Source organism: Schistocerca nitens, unplaced genomic scaffold (assembly GCF_023898315.1).
Source record: "Schistocerca nitens isolate TAMUIC-IGC-003100 unplaced genomic scaffold, iqSchNite1.1 HiC_scaffold_450, whole genome shotgun sequence".
NCBI classification, from domain to species: Eukaryota; Metazoa; Arthropoda; class Insecta; order Orthoptera; family Acrididae; genus Schistocerca; species Schistocerca nitens.
Genome location: NW_026045983.1, coordinates 293771 through 315439, shown reverse-complemented (window position 1 = coordinate 315439; position 21669 = coordinate 293771). Strand labels below are relative to the sequence as shown.

General features: G+C 43.5%; 1 protein-coding gene and 1 pseudogene across 1 annotated transcript in view; one reads left to right on the top strand and one right to left on the bottom strand.

Annotated features, from left to right (window-relative positions):
* LOC126232139 (poly [ADP-ribose] polymerase tankyrase-1-like) overlaps positions 1-21669 on the bottom strand; it is a 77391-nt gene that overhangs the window by 27559 nt on the left and 28163 nt on the right. The window lies entirely within an intron of this gene.
* On the top strand, positions 13431-13547 carry LOC126232142 (5S ribosomal RNA; annotated as a pseudogene).

Below are 21669 nucleotides of genomic sequence, written 5' to 3'. Positions count from 1 at the left end.
GCAATAAATATTAGATTTTTCGGATAATCCGACCTTTTTTTCGTTCCGAGCATGGTCCCGGTGCCGAAGATGACGGATTAGAGGGGTTCTACTGTATAGCGTTCACATAGGGTTAGGTGGAACCATTGGATTTCCGTCCTACAGCCAACAAGTCGTTAAAAGTGATGTCGCTATAAACTGTCTCGACTGAATGTATCCACAGGACGTGTGGCCTCTAATTGAAAGAGTGGCCTGATAATTTCTCCACTGGCAAAAGTTTCCGGACTAGTCCGCCATTTGGATCCCTGGGAGGTGACTGCCTAGGGGCAGGTGACTGTAAGAAAAGGTTGAATAACCAACGAAAGGCTTGCGTTGTATGGCGTGGGGCCCGAAATATGAGAAGTGTAAACGTGGTAGGGAAGGTCGAAAATCTGAAATGGGATATGCTAAGGCTCGATGTAGATACAGTGGGGGTCAGCGACGGTAATTGGAAGAAGACCAGGATTGTGGCCAGTCGAGTATACGGCAATATCAACAACAGTAGGAAGTGGTACAACGGGAGTAGGAGTCGTTACCAACAGGAAAGTGGAACAGGGGAGTATTACTGCGAACAGTTCGGTGACGGGGTTGTTTCCGTCGGAGTAGACAGCAAGCCAACACTGGCAACAGTTAGTTCAGGTACACGCGCCGACGTCACATGCAGAAGATGAAGACGTAGAGAAAGTGTATGAGGATACTCAATCGGTGATTCAGTACGTAAAAGGAGATGAAAATGCAGTAGTAATGGGGGACTGGAATGCGGTGGTAGGGGGAGGGAGGAGAAGTAAGGGTAGCAGGGGAATATGGGCTTGGTATAGTAGGAACGAGAAGGAATTCTGCTACAGACTTCGGACAGTAATAGCGAATACTCAGTTCAGGAGGGAGAGATATACTTGGGAAACGCCGTGAGACACAAGGGTATTCCAGTGAGATTACATTGTGGCCAGGCAGAGATTCCGACATCCGGTATTGCATTGTAAGGTGTACCCAGGAGCAGAGATCACAATTTAGTAGTGGTGAAGAGCAGGCTGAAGTTTAGGAGACTAGTCGGGAAGAAACAGTGTTCACAGAAGTGGGAAGCACCAAGGAATGAAGAGCTACGCTTAAAGGTCTCTGAGGCTACAGATACTGCAATAATGTATAGCTCATTAGCCAGTTAGAATAGACATCTCTAACAAGGGCAGTGACAGAAAAAAGGTCAAGTAAACCAAAGTCCTGAAATACATACATTATGAGCTATGAGCACTTTTTCATGGTCGATACTGTGAAACTAGCAGTAAATCGTTTTTGTATCACTCTTTCCAATGTGTCAGTCGTTTTGAATTTCGTTCTTTGTACCTTACGAACACGTCTGTACTAGTGGAGGAGTCACTTGTGTCCTGGCGGCAAAGTTTAATCATCCCCCACCTGAACGTCATTACGGCATCGTGAGAATTCTGAGGAGCAACGATCACCGTTCATTAGGTTACTTGCTCTGTTTGCAGAGATACCTGGAAATCCATGGCTATTTTCGTTCAAAACGACTAGAATAAATAACAGTTGACATCGTGTATCACCTACGTGTGAGCATTAGGGAGGCATTTGGAGCCACGGAGCAGAGGAGTTGTTTTGGAAATGGAAAATATAGTTAAGAAAATGCTGCGTGTTCCAGTTTTAGGCACAGAAGCTTAGAGCGACTCACGACAAATACGCACAGGCAGTCCAGTTATGCTGGATTCCCTGAAAAATTCCAGCAATCGTAGATAAATAAGGGTATAAACGAGAGGTGTGCAAGGGGAAGTGGTACATGATCCAGGAATGGTCGAAAGTAACAGTAACAGTCCTGCCAATGAATTAGGAGGCAAGCTCGCCGAAGAGTGAGCCCGTAAAAACGCAATAGCAAACTAGAGCGGAAATTTTGCGGCAGTGATGAAATTACAGATGCAGTGCGAAACGGAAGTGGGAAGGAATGGTCTGAAACCATAAAAAGAAACGATGACAAAATTTTCTCCGGTTGTTCGACATCGCCTTTCTACCGGTTTACCACTGCCGCCTACTCTTACAGCTGTGTCGGCAGTGCAGGGGAGAGCAATGGCTGCCTCCAGTTCGCCAAGACTGCTGGGTGTGGTGGCCTAGCGGTGGGGCGCGCGCCCACAAACCGAGGGGTCACCTTGTCGAATCCCAGCCGCACCACAGAAATTCTGCGTGCGCCTTCAGTCTGAGCTTCACGGAGACGACAAGAACTATGCGCGGTGGGGATTGCAGCTGCCCTCTGACCGCTGCGTAGCTCGGGTACGTTACGGACCCGCAAGTCGCCAAAGCGAGTGAAATAAGAGCCTGCCGAGTGGGGCACCAGGTTTGAGATTGGGTTCAGGAGTCCGTAGCAGATGGGGCTCGACACGTTGATCTGAATGGGACCACTTCAACAGGTGGGAAGGTCAGTCCGGCAGTGTCCCAAGGGGGCGTTACAGGGCCTCAACTACTCGCAATGTGTGTCACGGGGGAGGGAGGGGGCGGGGCAGCGGCGGCTGGTAGGACTGAGGTGGAGTGCCCGCACTCTGCCCCTACATTCATCCATCTACCCAGACCGTTTCAGTATTTCTGTCTATGTGGAGTTCACGCTTAAATTCCACGAAGATCGTAAGTAACTGTGGGCTATACATTCTTACTACCTTGCGAACAGAAGTTAGTGCCGCAGGTTAGGAAATACTGGAGTCAAGTGTCTGGACATGTCTGGAAGTAGCCGGTTATTTCCTGGGCAGTACGGGTTCTCATCGTCAGCGCGCATTCCAATGGACAGGTGACTTACGTTTCGAGTCAAGTGTCTCGTTCCGTCCTTGCTGCTCGTTTTCTGTGTGCCGCTTACATACCTGCAGGCTGCGACGAAGAGACGTCTGACTCCTGTTGTGTCAAACCTCTAAGTTTCTAGTGTCACTCCGAACAGGAAAAGAGTACGGTAGTGTGTCTCTGACGCACAGTTAATCAAGGATCACGTAGCACAGCTGTCGTATCGCAGGGAGTCCACCACCTGCAACGGCTGAGCCCGGCACATAATCATCATTCCGGACGAAGATTCAAACCTGATCAGAACCAACACTGTGGTGACCTGACCAGGTGGCAGAGAACGCGTGACAGGACATGCGTGACACACGAGGTGAGGCAGCCCACCTTGTATGCAGGGTGTTTAAGAGTGCAAAAATTTGACGGGACACAGGATACTCCACTGAACAATTTGAGGCAGGGAACCTGGGGTGACAGAAGCCAGCTTAAGGAGATGACAGGAATAAAATCACATTACTGTGTACTTTCTTATTTACATTAGTTACAGTTAAGAGCAAATATCACTGACCAATGAACGTACCATTTGTGCTGTATGTTACAAAATGTGCTGAACCTGACGGCCTTCGACATCAGTGCAAGATTGACATCGGCGAACAAGATTCTGGCGCACCCTGACAAATATGCCTGGTGTGTTTCCAATCACATCACAGGAAGCTACAATTGTGGCAGTTAATTCCATCTCCGTTTCCACTGGGACCTCACGCACAAGTGACTTGAGACATCCTGTAATCTATCCCCTCCTTCCTAGTTGCAGCTATTGTCCACAATGTGCAAAGTCTTTTGTGAAGATTTGGTAAGAGTTAGATCACAATGAACTTCTCAGTTTACTTACCTTTTCTTGTAGAGTTGGCTCCAGTTCTTATCGAGGGGTCTGATTCTTAAAGCTGAAATTGCGACATTCTGGCCCTCTTGCTTGAAGATTATTGTTGAAGAATTTTTGTTTTTATGTTAATTTATTTTGTCACATTTTACTGTATCACCCAGCCTTCTGAATTTTCACATTAACAAAGCCGAAATTACTTTGTTCGCCCAAAATAAAAAATACGTCCGATCACATCAGAGGCATGCTTGCTACTACTTCACTCTGCGGTAATAATATTCGAAAGGGTTTACAATTTTTTCTTGACAAATGATTTTCTATTAGTTTCGATTATTATTTCGTAAATGAATGCAGAAACAAATATAGTAAACAGTACTAGATTGCGTAATTAATAATAGAAATTTGAAGTGTGCGAAATAATTCGCAATTTCAAACGTTTTTTAAAAAATAAATTTAGCTGTACATTCAGAACGAGTATTTATTGATAGCAACATCCAAAATAATAATTCCTATTCATGAATTTTAGCTTCAAATATATTGTGTATAAAATTATATGAAATTTTTCAGAAAAATTGCTGAGATAATACTGACCCATCCAAAATTCGAGAAGTGTTACTGATATGGACTACTACTGTTGAGGAAAAGTAATGCTAGAGGAGAATATCCCGTTACATTCCACACACGGAATAATCGAGGGAAGTCAGGGCAGGTGATCTCGCATGCGTCTGAATAGGACCTCCCCATCCAATGCGGCGACCACGAAGCACTTCCTAGTAATCAGGCTCGTCCTCCCGGTCTCCATGCAGGAAATAAAGAATGTACATGTAAATAAACCGGACAGCACCTATAAACTTGTACGCGTGTTAGTCGTATGTAGCTGGAAAACAGTAATGCCAGACTCAGCAGTGGCAAGTTTACTTCCACGTCTCCTTTAAGCTGGCTTCTCCGACCACAGGTTCCCCTGCTTCAAAGTCACCAGTGGAACATTCTCCACGTCCCGCTGCATTTGCACGCTCTTTGGAAAAGCCTTGTATATCCAAAACGGAGTAAACGTATCGAGGGGTGCGGGGAGCCCGGCTATTTTTTGAAGTGGGAGTAAATACTTTTTACGCAGCATTGGTCACAGCATTAAAAAGAGCGTTCAACAGTGTGAAGCTTCAGGACACAGTAGCCGTGGCTCAAAGCTGCACAAACCTGTGTCCCGCCAGCCCTGCCGCACACCAGGTGTGGGGCTGCGCGCTGGAAGGCCACCGCTCAGTACTCCGCGGCTGGAGCCGTCACACGACTTCATGCTGGAGCCTTCCAGGCGCCCACAACGTAGACTCAAGTCCAGACAGTGGGCGTGCTTTTCGTTCGTGGAGAATCTCGCCAGACTGCGGCTGTGCGCTGCGAACTGTCCTGATCGAGCCGACGCACCACCACCCGACTTTCAAACGCCCTAAAGAAATTCGAGAAGCGTCACGTGTGGACACTGAAGAGGCTGATGCCGACTGCGCTCAGGCCCGAAGTTTTGCCCGCAATCTGAGTGGTCGACGCGCGCTCTGTCACTTTTGGAAACTGGTCTACAGTGCGTGGTGGTCAATTTTTATGTCAGGACAACACGACGTAAGTCCGCACTGCGGCCTTTCCCCTCCTGTTTTCAGGGACTTGGCGGCTCCGACTGCTCAACAGGACCAGTAATAGGTGCGGTCAAGAATGGTTGTCAAAATATTCGTGCCCATAATGGGACGCTGGTCACTGTATCATTCTCATTCATTTTGAGTTTCAGGTTTAATCCTCATTAAATCTCGAATAAAAGCCCAGCCCCCCCCCCCCCCCCGTTTCCACTATGTCGTAACATGTCGGTTTATTTTGTTTTTAATCGGAAGGCAGCTCCAGCGCGTGAATTTTCCCCCACCAGCCCTGCGAGCAGTACGAACTGACAGTCAGAGCACAGCCCTCTGAGAAAGTGGGTGGCGGTAAGCCCACGCCTACCACAGTAGTACAAGTTTATATGCCAACTAGCTACGCAGATGACGAAGAGATTGATGAAATGTATGATGAGATAAAGAAGTTATTCACATAGTGAAAGGAGACGAAAATTTAATAGTCATAGGTGACTGGAATTCGATAGTAGGAAAAGGAGGAGAAGGAAACGTAGTAGGTGAATATGGATTGGGGGTAAGAAACGAAAGAGGAAGCCGCCTGGTAGAATTTTGCACAGAGCATAACTTAATCATAGCTAACACTTGGTTGAAGAATCATGAAAAGAAGGTTGTATACATGGAAGAACCCTGGAGATACTAGAAGGTTTCAGATAGATTATATAATGGTAAGACAGAGATTTAGGAACCAGATTTTAAATTGTAAGACATTTCCAGGGGCAGATGTGGACTCTGACCACAATCTATTGGTTATGAACTGTAGATTAAAACTGAAGAAACTGCAAATAGGTGGGAATTTAAGGAGATGGGACCTGGATAAACTGAAAGAACCAGAGGTTTTACAGTGTTTCAGGGAGAGCATAAGGGAACAATTGACAGGACTGGGGGAGAGAAAGAGTAGAAGATGAATGGGTAGCTTTGAAGAATAAAATAGTGGAGGCAGCAGAGGATCAAGTAGGTAAAAAGACGAGGGCTAGAAGGAATCCTTGGGTAACAGAAGAGATACTGAATTTAATTGATGAAAGGAGAAAAATGCAGCAAGTTAAGCAGGCAAAAAGAATGCAAACGTCTCAAAAATGAGATCGACAGGAAGTGCAGAATGGCTAAGCAGGGATGGCTAGAGGACAAACGTAAGGATGTAGAGGCTTATCTCACTAGGGGTAAGATAGATCCTGCCTACAGGAAAATTAACGAGAACTTTGAAGAAAAGAGAACCACTTGCACGAATGTCACGAGCTCAGATGGAAACCCACTTCTAAGCAAAGAAGGGAAAGCAGAAAGGGGGAAGGAGTATATAAGGGGTCTATACAGGGGCGATGTTCTTGAGGACAATATTATGGAAATGGAAGAGGAGGTAGATGAAGATGAAATGGGAGATACGATACTGCGTGAAGAGTTTGACAGAGCACTGAGAGACCTAAGTCGAAACAAGGCCCCAGGAGTAGACAACATTCCATTAGAACTGGTGACAGCCTTGGAAGAGCCAGCCCTGACAAAACTCTACCGTCTGGTGAGCAAGATGTATGAGCCAGGCGAAATACCCTCAGACTTCAAGAAGAATATAATAATTCCAATCCCAAAGAAAGCAGGTGTTGACAGATGTGAAAATTACCGAACTATCAGTTTAATAAGCCACGGCTGCAAAATACTAACACGAATTCTGTACAGACGAATGGAAAAACCTACCTCGGAGAAGATCAGTTTGGATTCTGTAGAAATGTTGGAACACGTGAGGCAATACTGACCCCTACGACTTATCTTAGAAAATAGACTAAGGAAAGGCAAACCTACGTTTCTAGCATCTGTAGACTTAGAGAAAGCTTTTGACAATGTTGACTGGAATACTCTCTTTCAAATTCTGACGGTGGCAGGGGTAAAATACAGAGAGCTAAAGGCTATTTATAAATTGTACAGAAACCAGATGCCAGTTGTAAGAGTCGAGGGACAAGATAGGGAAGCAGTGGTTGGAAAGGGAGTGAGACAGGGTTGTAGTCTGTCCCCGATGTTATTCAATCTGTATACTGAGCAAGCAGTAAGGGAAACAAAAGAAAAATCTGGAGTAGGAAGTAAAATCCATGGAGAAGAAATAAAACTTTGAGGCTCGCCAATGACATTGTAATTCTGTCAGAGATAGCAAACTGCATCAAACCAGTCTCTTGACTGAAGACCACAAGAACAACAAAATTTATTTGACGACATTTGACAAAGTTCCCTATTTCACCATCATATTACTTTGACATAAACATTTGACATATGAAAGTGCGCTGCCGCCTGGGGGCGCTGGTATTCCAGGACAGTACTATGGGCACTTGTGAGAAACCGGGATGTGGCGACAGTTGTGAGAAATCGGGGGTGCTGAGGGACCGGCACAGGGTGTGTCGCAAACGCTGCGCCACCACCTGCTCGGCCACCACCTGCTGCCGCTCGGTGGTGTGGCTGAGCGCCCGGCTTGTGCCGGCCCGGGCAGCTGCCCAGGGACATTCACACTCCCCCAGAGCAGCCAGGCTACATTATTTCAGAATTTTTTTTGGGCAAGGAAGAGTGGCCTTAGTCAGATTAGAAATCTGAGCTCATTTAGCCCCCACGATATCATGTCAACCATTAGTGGCTGCACAGTTATGCGTAAGACCTTTTTCATTGGAATTTTTGTTCTGATTAATCTTACATAGGGCATAATTTTCGCTCACCTCATATTTAACGATGTATTTTACAGAAACTACAGACACCGAAAATGTTTTCTATCTTTCAACCCCTTACCCAGAATTTGATATGATAGGAGGGGCAACCTTTTACCATATATTAAGAGGAACCAACGAAAGAATTTGGTTCTCAGTAGAAACTTTTTTCTTTATTTCGAAATAAATACCACGCAGGGAAGTGTACTGAGATCTAATGTGAGTCCTGCTAGCAATTAGCGTTAAGGAATGCAATTTATGTATTGAAACAAGATGTATTCATCGTCCACTCAGACATTGTTTCTACACAAAAATGCTGATTGTGATCGTTAGAAAGGCTATGACTCTTCAGACTTCATTTGTGAATTTTTAACAATTTGCAAGAGACATTTAGCCGACTTTGCGTTGTTTCCAGGGAACACCACAAGGAGGTAGTCTCTCTTCGTCCCCCATATATTTATTTACAACATTTACAGAATGATTATTTACAATTTTACAATAGGGCGATCGGCGTGAACTGAACCCCTTTTCAGTATTTACTAGTGTTGCTGCAGCTTCAGCCATTTCCTTTTTATTGTAATTTCTGTGCATAGGCTGTCAACTTGGAGTGTTGTAAGGGCCTTCGAAACTATCTCATCTGTCTTAATAGCGGGCTTGTTCCTCCTTTTCCCACCTAGATTTAAAACTAGTCGGTCAAATTGGTGCCCATGATATTCTGCGTCCTCTCTGAGAATTTTTACTAAGGAGTAAAAATTTGGATGAACTTTCGAAATTAAAGTATTTCTCCTCCGATTCCATCCTTCTGAAATATTGTTGGTGCGGTGACGCCTTCCTGCGCAGTTCCGTATATACCTTGGCGTATCTTCAATATCCAGCCATTGTTCAACAAATTAGTCGTAAAAATCCTGCAGTTTTTCGTTATCTGTCGTGCTCTCCTGAATGCATAGCCACCCATCATCTAACATGTCCAGGGGAATGTGAGCCAGAGCGGAATACAATCTTATGTGAAAACGAATTTCTTCGTTTTCCTTGTAGGCAGCAACAAGGCCGCAATTCTGCACTTGCCTCCACAAGCACTGATTGAAATGGTAGTTGCAGCCATTAATCTTTGCATCAGGAAACAAATGTGTTACTGATTGAATGACAGCAGCTTAAAAATCCATCATGATAGCTGTAGGATTCCATCCAGGTACGTTGCTCTCAACAGCTGTGAAAAATCGATCGTACGCTTCTCGCTTTTTATTGGGTAGCAAGGCGCACACGGTTGGAACTGTGTTTGTTTCCTCCTCAGAACTAGAAATATCGGAGTGAACAATAAATAACTGTCCAAACTGCTTGCTGGAGCTTTTGAATGTTCCATCGACGAAGAACGAATAATGTCTGTTAAACAGGATTTTCCCCTTTCGCTGGCGAACACCAATATCCTATCATTTGGTCCTCTGTCGTCATCTGCAAGTAAAAATTTGCTCCCATCATTCATTAGCAAATGAGGTCCTTGCGGAAATATTCCTGCAGCATCTGTCGGATCTTGCATAGATCCCATGCTTTTTGCCTGTTGCGTTGCAGCGATCGTTTTGCACTCCTGTGTGACGGCAGTGATGTGACGATGCAGTACTGAAGTGCGGCGCGCTACCTGTTTGGTGCCCCTGTAGACCGCCCGCTACCTGTTCGGCCGGGTCTCCTCACAAGAGTCGCTCCTCACAAGTGTCCCAACCCATTCCAGTACAGTACTGTGGGTCCGAACTTGTTATGTGGAGCGACACTTTCGCACACTGCCGACGAATAATGCCTTAGGTGGCACCAGCAGCAACTCATAAAAGAAAGATCCGACCAGTTTCATCGTCAGGTTGTACGAGGCTTGCCAGTGTAGGAGTTATTCCTAACTGAATAACTGTGTTCAGTGCAGCAACTGTTATTGCCTAATGAACTGCACCTCGATCATTTACCTAACAGCGTCCCATCCTTTCATCATTATGGACTCCGAGAACACCACCAGAGAAAGTATAGTAAAACATTGGAGGTCTTTCGCTTATTTAATTTCGGTAACTAAGATTAAACATGTGCAATTTACAAAACTGAGTGCTACTCAAAACCGTCATTTAACAGCAGTGAATTTTGTGAATAATGACAATGTGTAACGGTAAAAGTATAAATTAAACGAATGTTCACAAAATATTACCACAGAATGATACATTTTGTGTTTTTTTTTGTGTGTGTGCTGCAAACTCTACTCACATTTGCAAATTACGTCAACAGAGTATTTCTCTGCCGGCCGCTGTGGCCGAGCGGTTCTACGCTCTTCAGTCCGGAACCGCACGGCTGCTATAGTCGCAGGTTTGAATCCTGCCTCGGGCATGAATGTGTATGATGTCCTTGGGTTAGTTAAGTTTAAGTAGTTCTAAGTCTAGGGGACTTAAGTCTCATAGTGCTTAGAGCCATTTGAACCATGTGAAGAGTATTTCTTTATTATTACTTTACACGTCTAGTTCCGTAGGACCAAATTGAGGAGCAACGTCTCAGTACATGAAAGTACAACATAAAAGTAATAACAGATGAAGTAAAATGTTTATGAACCCAAAAAACGGCAAGCCATAAATTTATGTAAATGCAATCAACAATTCAACACAGAAATCAACTGCATTTTTTCAGGAGCTCCGTGACAGAATAGAAGGAGTAACCCACGAGAAAAGACTTCAGTTTCGATTGGAAAGCGCGTGGATTACTGCTAAGATTTTTGAATTGTTTTGGTAACTTACTGAAAACAGCCGCAACGGTATACTGCACACCTTACTGCGCGATAGTCAAGGAAGTGCGATCCTGTAAAATTACTGATTCTTCACTACATGAAACATTACGAGCTTTCCTCAAATAACTTGAAAACGAGTATTTCTGAACATTTCCATATTTAAAATTAACTGCACTCGCTACAGTGTGTAGCGCAAAGTCGTTCATTGCGCGAACTGTTTTGTAAACCGTCGACTTTTACACGCATGTGATCGGTACAAATTTTTCTCCTGGTTTCCTGACCGACTTTATCTCTCACGGCATTAACCGTGTTTTGACGTCTGAGCTAGAATCAGTGCTTCTGGTTCCGTTCTCGCCTGGCTGCAGTCCGATGATTGCTTCGTAACTGCAGTCCAGAAACAACTGGCTGAGCGACTGACGCTTTGATCGAACAGACTGTACGGCCTGCAGAAACCTTTTGTTCTCATTTAATAGAATTTTTACGTTGTACACAAACTGGAACACCGTACAAGCTTTTCGCGCCAATTAAGACCGTGTAAGCATGTTTTTTTTCCGAATGTACTTCTGACCAAAAAGCGATTCTGGTATCTGGAGTCCAGAGTTTTTCTTAATCCCGCATTTTGCGTTGCTCTGGAGGTATTTCCATAGCAACTTTCACCCCATAATAAACATTTCCGCACATCTAATCGAGGAGTGAAATACCACTGTCCACACCACTTCAAAACTTTTTAATGTAACGATGACTGGGTGTTGTGTGGTGTCCTTAGGTTAGTTAGGTTTAAGTAATTCTAAGTTCTAGTGGACTGATGACCATAGGTGTTAAGTCCCATAGTGCTCAGAGCCATTTGAACCATTTTAATGTAACGAAATAATTTCTTAAGTTTGAGCCCCTATTGGACTTCCTTAGAGTCTGAATTTCCAGGAACACTGAAACACTTTTTTTTCTTTAATTTTCTGACAACACAAAATTCCAGCTTTCGCAGTTCTAGCTTCAAAATTGCTTTAATAGTGACCCTTTCAAAATACGTCATCACCGTTAGATGCCGGACAGTCCCTTTTAAAGGGACTGCTACACTATAAGATCTACTTTTCCAAATTTGAATTTTGTATCCTTCGTGGTTTGGCCTGGATGCTGATGAGTCAGTCAGAACATTGCTATATATATCATACAGTAATTTCTGCTCATAAATTGAGCTGGCGACCGTTCGTAAGTGATGTGCAGTCGAAAATACCAAGTTCGTTTATGCCAAATTTCACTAATATTTTTTATACAACAATTAAACAATTTTTTCAGCCTTCAGTTGCAAGGTAATTTTATTCGTTTACCCAGGTTTCGATTCCAGTAATGGAATCTTCTTCAGAACCTATAAATTAAACCACATACAGACATATGTTACTACTACAATGCATTATCAGTCTAATGTTGAATATTAAAGAAATTGGGATACTTACAAAAATTAAATTATTTTGTGAGCCAAACTCTGGCCATGTCACAGATTAAAAATTAACATTAACGACGCATAATCATAAGATTATGTCAGTCAAAATTAACACCATTGAGGCGAACGTGGACGCTACGCCGGCCAGAAATAAGGACCACACGTAAGCGGCTCGAAAACTAGGCGTTGTGAGCCGTTACGCGGCGAGGCTGGCCGCGGCCAAGCGCATGCGCAAGCGCAGGGGCGAGAGACAACTGTCTCAAAATTACTTAGAGCAACTATACATATAAACAAAATGTGACTGAAAGCCGTCCTAAATTGGACAAACCTATCTATTAGTATAGCAACATTAAACAATTTTTTTTTTATATATAAACGTAGTACAAAGATACACATGTACAATTGCATTATAATAAAGGGACGAAGCAGATGGGGAAAACAGCATCGGTCATTCGAGGCGGACTGTTGGTCAACTCCACTGGAGTAAAGGTTGGAATCCTTCGAAATAACTTCTATTTTTTAATTGCAGCTGATCATTAAGTAAGTTGTCTCTATCAATACTAAGATGTTTAAAAATTTGCAATTCTTCGAGGGTGTCTAGCCTACATCCCTTTACTTCATTATGCAAAAGCTCTGCGTCTTTTAGAGGCTTGGGAGCATGCGCCTTTTGGACCAGATGTTCAGCAAATGTAGATCCTCGAGTTCCATCACCGCTTTTTGTCGGCAGATGCTCTTTAAACCTAACAGACAGGGCCCTTCCTGTCTGGCCAATGTAATAAGAAGGGCATTCAGCACACGTGATTTTATACACACCTGACAGCGATGATTTATCATTACCTTTAACCAGGGAATGAATTAAGTTCTTTTTGAGGTTGTTGGTGGTAGAGTATGAAACTTTGCACCCTAGGCTTTTTAATAACCTACCTACCTTATAGGAGATGTTACCTATAAAGGGAACTGATATGTATTTCGTTGCCTGGTGTTGATTGTGAGTATCTGAACTGGAAAGAGTGGTAGTCTTCTTTCGTGTTTTTTTATTGAACAACTGTCTCACTATACTGGGATTATATCCATTATTCTGAGCGATGTTTTCGAGGACTTTTAATTCGTTCTGTAAGTTGACTGGCGAAAGTGGAATGGAAAGAGCTCGATGGATACTCGAGTGAAAAAAGGCCATTTTTTGGGCCTGAGGATGGGTGGAATCAGCTGGGATGATGATGTCGGAATAGGTTGCTTTCCGAAAAATTTTAAAATCTATTTTGTTGCCAATGGCAACGGCCTTGCCACAGTGGATACACCGGTTCCCGTGCGATCACCGAAGTTAAGCGCTGTTGGGCGTGGCCGGCACTTAGATGGGTGACCATCCAGCCGCCATGCGCTGTTGCCATTTTTCGGGGTGCACTCAGCCTCGTGATGCCAATTGAGGAGCTACTCGACCGAATAGTAGCGGCTCCGGTCAAAGAAAACCATCGTAACGACCGGGAGAGCGGTGTGCTGACCACACGCCCCTCCTATCCGCATCCTCAGCTGGGGATGATACGGCGGTCGGATGGTCCCGATGGGCCACTTGTGGCCTGAAGACGGAGAGCTAAATTTTGTTGCCAATAATGGATAGAGTCAGATCGAGATAGTCTAAGGTCCTATCAGCTGTCTGATTTTCTTGCGTGAATCTCATTTTTTCATGTAGGTTATTGAAAGTGGTAAATAACAGTTCTAGCTCTTCATGGGAACCTTCAAACACAAATAGCAGGTCATCTACATATCTCGCATAGAATATTATATTATTTGCCATATCTGGATAATTCCGAAAAAAACATCTGCTCCATTGAGTTTATAAAAATATCTGACATGATACCAGCTAACGGGCTGCCCATAGCTAGACCACAGGGTTGCGAATATATTTTATTATTGAAAGAGAAATAATTGTACTTGAGGGTGGTGCGTAACAGAACCATTAGTTCATCGATCTCAGGGGCCGATAATTTTTTATGGTATCGCAAATTGGATTCTATAATGTCCATCGTCTGTTCAACGGGTACATTAGTGTATAAATTTTTAATATCAAATGATACGAGTTTTGTGATGTCAGAACAGGCTAAAGTTTTAAGTTTGTTGGCCACGTCTACCGAATTTTTGACGGAGAAATTTTTTTTCAAACACAAAATACTCTTTCAATTTACGGTGTAGGAACCAAGCTAGTTTGTGGTATGCACTTTTGGTGCTGTCAACGATCGGACGGATAGGTTGGGAAATTTTATGAACCTTAAACTGGCTTCTCAATAAATAAAATATATTCGCAACCCTGTGGTCTAGCTATGGGCAGCCCGTTAGCTGGTATCATGTCAGATATTTTTATAAACTCAATGGAGCAGATGTTTTTTCGGAATTATCCAGATATGGCAAATAATATAATATTCTATGCGAGATATGTAGATGACCTGCTATTTGTGTTTGAAGGTTCCCATGAAGAGCTAGAACTGTTATTTACCACTTTCAATAACCTACATGAAAAAATGAGATTCACGCAAGAAAATCAGACAGCTGATAGGACCTTAGACTATCTCGATCTGACTCTATCCATTATTGGCAACAAAATAGATTTTAAAATTTTTCGGAAAGCAACCTATTCCGACATCATCATCCCAGCTGATTCCACCCATCCTCAGGCCCAAAAAATGGCCTTTTTTCACTCGAGTATCCATCGAGCTCTTTCCATTCCACTTTCGCCAGTCAACTTACAGAACGAATTAAAAGTCCTCGAAAACATCGCTCAGAATAATGGATATAATCCCAGTATAGTGAGACAGTTGTTCAATAAAAAAACACGAAAGAAGACTACCACTCTTTCCAGTTCAGATACTCACAATCAACACCAGGCAACGAAATACATATCAGTTCCCTTTATAGGTAACATCTCCTATAAGGTAGGTAGGTTATTAAAAAACCTAGGGTGCAAAGTTTCATACTCTACCACCAACAACCTCAAAAAGAACTTAATTCATTCCCTGGTTAAAGGTAATGATAAATCATCGCTGTCAGGTGTGTATAAAATCACGTGTGCTGAATGCCCTTCTTATTACATTGGCCAGACAGGAAGGGCCCTGTCTGTTAGGTTTAAAGAGCATCTGCCGACAAAAAGCGGTGATGGAACTCGAGGATCTACATTTGCTGAACATCTGGTCCAAAAGGCGCATGCTCCCAAGCCTCTAAAAGACGCAGAGCTTTTGCATAATGAAGTAAAGGGATGTAGGCTAGACACCCTCGAAGAATTGCAAATTTTTAAACATCTTAGTATTGATAGAGACAACTTACTTAATGATCAGCTGCAATTAAAAAATAGAAGTTATTTCGAAGGATTCCAACCTTTACTCCAGTGGAGTTGACCAACAGTCCGCCTCGAATGACCGATGCTGTTTTCCCCATCTGCTTCGTCCCTTTATTATAATGCAATTGTACATGTGTATCTTTGTACTACGTTTATATATAAAAAAAAAATTGTTTAATGTTGCTATACTAATAGATAGGTTTGTCCAATTTAGGACGGCTTTCAGTCACATTTTGTTTATATGTATAGTTGCTCTAAGTAATTTTGAGACAGTTGTCTCTCGCCCCTGCGCTTGCGCATGCGCTTGGCCGCGGCCAGCCTCGCCGCGTAACGGCTCACAACGCCTAGTTTTCGAGCCGCTTACGTGTGGTCCTTATTTCTGGCCGGCGTAGCGTCCACGTTCGCCTCAATGGTGTTAATTTTGACTGACATAATCTTATGATTATGCGTCGTTAATGTTAATTTTTAATCTGTGACATGGCCAGAGTTTGGCTCACAAAATAATTTAATTTTTGTAAGTATCCCAATTTCTTTAATATTCAACATTAGACTGATAATGCATTGTAGTAGTAACATATGTCTGTATGTGGTTTAATTTATAGGTTCTGAAGAAGATTCCATTACTGGAATCGAAACCTAGGTAAACGAATAAAATTACCTTGCAACTGAAGGCTGAAAAAATTGTTTAATTGTTGTACATTTCACAGTTGCTGACACGCTGCAATATGTTAAAGATTTGTAATATTTTTTATTATTACCTTTCGTTCGATCGTTACCGTGCAAAAGTAGCCGCGCAGTAGCGCATGTATTTGCACTTCCCCGGACTTTCATTCTTCTTCAGAACAGACTGCTTTCGCAAACAAGGAACATCAGGCGCACGTGTCATTTAGAAAATCCTAACTAACCGGAAGTGTAAGTCCGTTGTAACTTGCACAGTCAGGAAATTTGTCGAAATGTTCGGTAAATTACAGCAAAACCCCGAACGCTATCTCCTGGTCTATAACACCACGCCACCACTTCAGTTCGTTTTCAGGGTTCCGAAGCTCTGTCGGTGGAAACGAATCCTTGTAGGGCCACTATGTGTGTGTGTGTGTGTGTGTGTGTGTGTGTGTGTGTGTGTGTTTGTCGGACTGTTAAAGCTACGCACAAATTGAGACGCGCATAGCACGTGTGACCCGACACGACGCTACAGCGCGGCGCGCACGTTCCGTACATGTCGCGCGGGTCCAACGCATATAGAGACACGTACACATACTTTGCACACGCCGGTTGGCGACGCTCTGCGCTGACAGAAACGAAGCGCGCGCACAAGGTAATCTTTCTCAAGCGGTTTTACAGAAACCATTAAGTAAAACTATTTCATTTTTTTTGCTTGGTTGTAGCGTTGTGTGACAGCTAAGTGGCGAAGTGCCCATTATGTAGGTAATGGTCATACTTATTTTGGTACACATTTTAGTAAGACGCTACGCAAAATTCGAAAAACTTGCAATAAAAAATAGTGGTCGCTATGATTTTACGTTTGGTCGGTATTGCACCATATGTTGCTGCGTATGAAATTTACATGACATGTTGAACTATTCTGTAGACCCGGGAGGAGGTCTCTATCTACCTCCGATCTCGAGAAAATGGATCCTATGTAGCGCGCTAATTCCCGATCTCACGCCAGCCAGAATGAAATATACACACCATCCCTCATACCTACTAAACCGCTCGAGACATCGAAACGAGATTTTGGAGAATGATAGCACAGAAGGAGAGTGTATGTTGCCCATTCGTAAACACACGGAACTTTCTTACCTATGGCGATATATCAGTAGTTATATTTCCTTTTTTATTCTTTTTACTCCAGTGACTAAGTTTTTAAGTTATGGACAGTTAGTGAAACAAAGAGTTTCCTAGTACGAAAATAAATATGAAATTTCTTCTCAGATGTTACTGCAAACCGACACTATGAGGTTTTTCGTACGCTATTGAGCCACCTGATTGCCTATTACTTGTTTAATGAGACACTCTGCTTCAGAGTTCTGTCGCAATAGCTGCTGTGAGATGAGTTTCTGCTCTGCCGGCCACTGTGGCCGAGCGTTTCTAGGTGCGTCAGTGCGGAACCGCGCTGCTGCTACGGTCGCAGTTTCGAATCCTGCCTATGGATGTTTGTGATGTTCTTAGGTTAGTTAGGTTTAAATACTTCTAAGTCTAGGGGACTGATGACCTCAGATGTTAAGTCCCATAGAGCTTAGAGCCATTTTTTTAGAGGAGTTTCTCGAAATTACACTATGTTTTGGCAAAAGAAGTACAATTAAACCTGTCAACAAGAGAAATGTGACTGTCACTCATGAACAGTGATGCTTCTTCGAATGAGAAAATGTTAACAATTCACACGAAAATAAATTGCCAATTCTGTTGGAATTGGGGCTGAATATCCGTAACCCGTCGTATTTTTAACACTGAACGACTGGAATGGAAACTTACCAGAGGGTTTTATTCCTTCTCTGGATGTGAGCAGTGTTAAAATGATGACGAGCGTTGCCTTCAGCCGGAATGACGGGCACATGCCAGATACTGTTTACTCACGTACGGCTTGCCAAACTGACAATGTGTGATTCGGGAAAGAAATAGTTGTTATTCAGAGAAATAAACAATTGACCTGTCGCTCAACACAGTGGTCACTGTATTGTCGGGAGCTGAGAATGATGCGCGAGACAGGAATGCGGAAGCTGGCCGTGTGTGCGGGAGCTGACGTCACTCGAGAAACACTGTCCTGAAAGCAGATCTGCCTTTGTCTGCAATACATTTCAACAATTAAATATATCAAATCACCACACTCTTTCAGGATACATGTAATTTCGTAATAATACCGACCATTTTTTAAATTTGTGTAGCCTGTTGTATAATTAGTTTATTAATGCTGATAATGTGTATGCAACCACTGGAATGGTTTTTCTCGTCACGGCGAGCCAACTGAAACATTGTTATCTGTGAGGGCTTTACAACTGTTTCTAGCTGGCAGTGGTAATGTGATGTCCACATGTACTTAGTACAATGTCTATAATTACATGCATATGCAAGTAACGGAAGTGACGTACTTCATATCTTGGACGCTTTTTACCGGAAGCATGAAGGGGGCATATCTGTGGAAATTACGCCTTTTCAACTTTATGCAGTAGATGGTAAGAGATACGTCAGGATAACAGGCAGCAAGTAGATAACCTTGATTTACTTTCCTGCCTCGTTTCTAGATGACGTGACTTTATAATATTACTCACTTCCTTATTCACTACCCTCACAATGAATCGTCTGTGCCTTCTTTAGATCTGAAAACATTGTGGAGGCAGAAGATATAATCCCACTGGCTGACGGCTCACCTGCTACTGGTCTGTGCATTTTTCTTGAGAAAAGGATAAACAAAACAAAAGAACTGTAACTGAAAACTATTACCTACTAACGAAAAGAGACGGAGCGCTTAAACGGCGAAAAACGAAACACTACTCAGTGATAATAAAATTCCGTACACAGTAGGGCATTCGCGCCATGCCGGAGTGAGCACACGGCAGGACTGCCTTGCCGCTCCCCTCCTCACCCCTCCCGCGTCGCCAGAAACTGTGCCGCAACCACAACGCCGCGCGACCCGGCGCAGGCGCGCGTCGCGTCCCAGTCGCGTCGCGTCCCAATTCGCGCGGTGGTCCCATTTGAACCTGTGAAGTTACAAAAAGGCGCGCTGCGCCGCGCCACACGCGCTATACGCGTCTCAATTTGTGGCTAGCGTTAAGACGGCCTTTCCTCAGGAATGGGAAGGGGCACAGACTGTAACTAACCTGTTTCTACGGGTTATTACGTTAAGAGTGGGAATGGAAATGCTTATTGATTGTGAAATTTACGTGAGAAGATTAGGTTCGCCACCGACTCTAACCATAGAACTAATCAAAGGTTTGGCCGAGTCGGAAAATAAATTAATTCGATCACAGACCAAAAACTCTTACGTCGTGATATCGCTCATAGGGGATGCGATGTAATTAACAGTATTTCCCATGCACTGTCCACGACAATCAACCATTTAAAATAAAATATCACATGCATGAACACTCTGCAGAAGATCAGCTCCCAGCAACACACCTGAAAATAAGACTTAATCTAAAGCATTTGTTTTAAAATAAAAGGGGAAACTAATCATTGGACCCGTGCGTAAGATAACGCGTTGGATGTGCTAACAGGAAAGCTACGAGGTTAGTGGCTTAGGTGCAAAAACGTAACCTCGGAATGCAAGAGAAAATTGTGTATAAAATCATTTATTCCTATGATATGGATGTGAGGCATGTACACAACTCCTGATAACATTAATTCCTAAAACATTAAAGAAAAGCATCGATACATACACCGTTACAATCTACACCTGAAATCATTAGTGTGAATCATTCATGCAACTGCTGTTGCCTGATAACTGATCGCGATAACCCGTGAAACGGTACACGTTTCGCAGTACAACCGCGTGCCCACGTGGTTTGTGGAGACACAATTTCTAGGTATCGTGAGCAAGTTGCAACAATATCACATCACACAGTCATGAACAGTTAACATTCCTTAAAACACACATGAGATCGGACAGTTAGTGATGACGGTAGCCCGACAAACTAATGTTCAACCACGTGGTCGGCTCCTCACGGACGAAAGATACATAAAGCAAGGAAAATTTAAGAGAAGGCAAAGCTATTGATATTTACGAAATTGAAAGCTTATACACGCACAGCTGAAGGCAAACAGACATTCATACAGAGGCGAGCGCTCACTTCTTATCGCTACAGAAATTTACTAAAAGAAAAATCTGCCAACGTTTTGCATTCCTTGCTGCGACAAAGCAAAGCAATCTTTCAGAGTTGAAAAGCGAGACCAAAAGCAAACAGGTCTCCTCTCGCCAACTAACAGCGCGCCACGCGGTCAGTGAAACTCACCCTTCTCCGACTGGAGCACAGCTGTGGACGCTTCCCGTACCGGCGGCAGACTGCCTCCCTTTTTCCTCTCCAGCCTCCTCCACACTCCACGTGGCCCGGAAAACCCAAAGATGCCATTTCCGCCACCAACCTAACGCAGGTCGATTTCTCACAAGTAGTGCAAACTTCTTTGCCTACTTGACTACTACGAGAGTTGGCTATTCTGTACAACTGCTGCTGAATCTCTACAACTATCGCAGACTTTCTGCAGCAGACTACGCCACCGTCTAGCAACGTGACACTCAAACCAGATTCATTCAATAACGTCAGAATGAGAGTTATGAGAAAAGAGAAACAATGAAAAGAAAGAGAAATGCTAGTGAAAATGGGCCACCGGACTAATGAAAGGTAGTTACACGGACCCTTTCAAGACTTTTATGGGAGTGTCGTGACCTCAGTTTCTCTAACGCACTACGGAAGCGTGGAACAGGAAAGGGGAGGCTAACTTCCAATCGAGAAACCACTTTTGCTATGTCTATACCAGAAGGAAAAATAGTACAATTTATGTTTTCAAACTATGCCAACATATGCCAACATGTAAAAGCTGAAGGAAGCGTTCTTTCACCCGAAAATTTTGTGGCACCAGTGTTTTCCATATCAGTCTGAAGCAAAGTTTTCGAACGATATGAAGTACACGAAATGCCCCGTTATGAGTGTAACTATATGCTCTCAACTGCATGAGGCCGCGCGGGGTAGCCGTGCGGTCTTAAGGTGCCTTGCCATGGTTTGCACGGTTGCCCCCGTCGGAGGTTCGAGTCCTCCCTTGGGCTTGGGTGTGTGTGTGTTGTCCTTTTTTGGTTTGTACTTCAAGTTCGATTAACTTAAGCCTAGGGACCGATGGATGACCTCAGCAATTTGGTCCCATAGAACTTACCACAAATTTCCAATTTCTCATCTGCATGACTCCAATTCGTTATACTGCTCTTTTCCAACGAATGTCTCGTGTAACAATCAAATCTGAGGATGAATTACTACAAAATTAACATTTTGATGCAGCACGTAGGAAAATTGAGTTACCACCTACATCTGCGCCGTCACGTCAGCCTCGCTGCTGCCGAGGCCAACGAGAAAGACAGGCCGCGCCGCGTACGTCACACAGAGGATGTCACGTGACCGGCAGCGTCCTAACATCTTGTCACTTCAGAACAGATAGCACCTCTTTCTAAAATGCGTCCACGAAAGTTTTATATGAATTAAAGTTG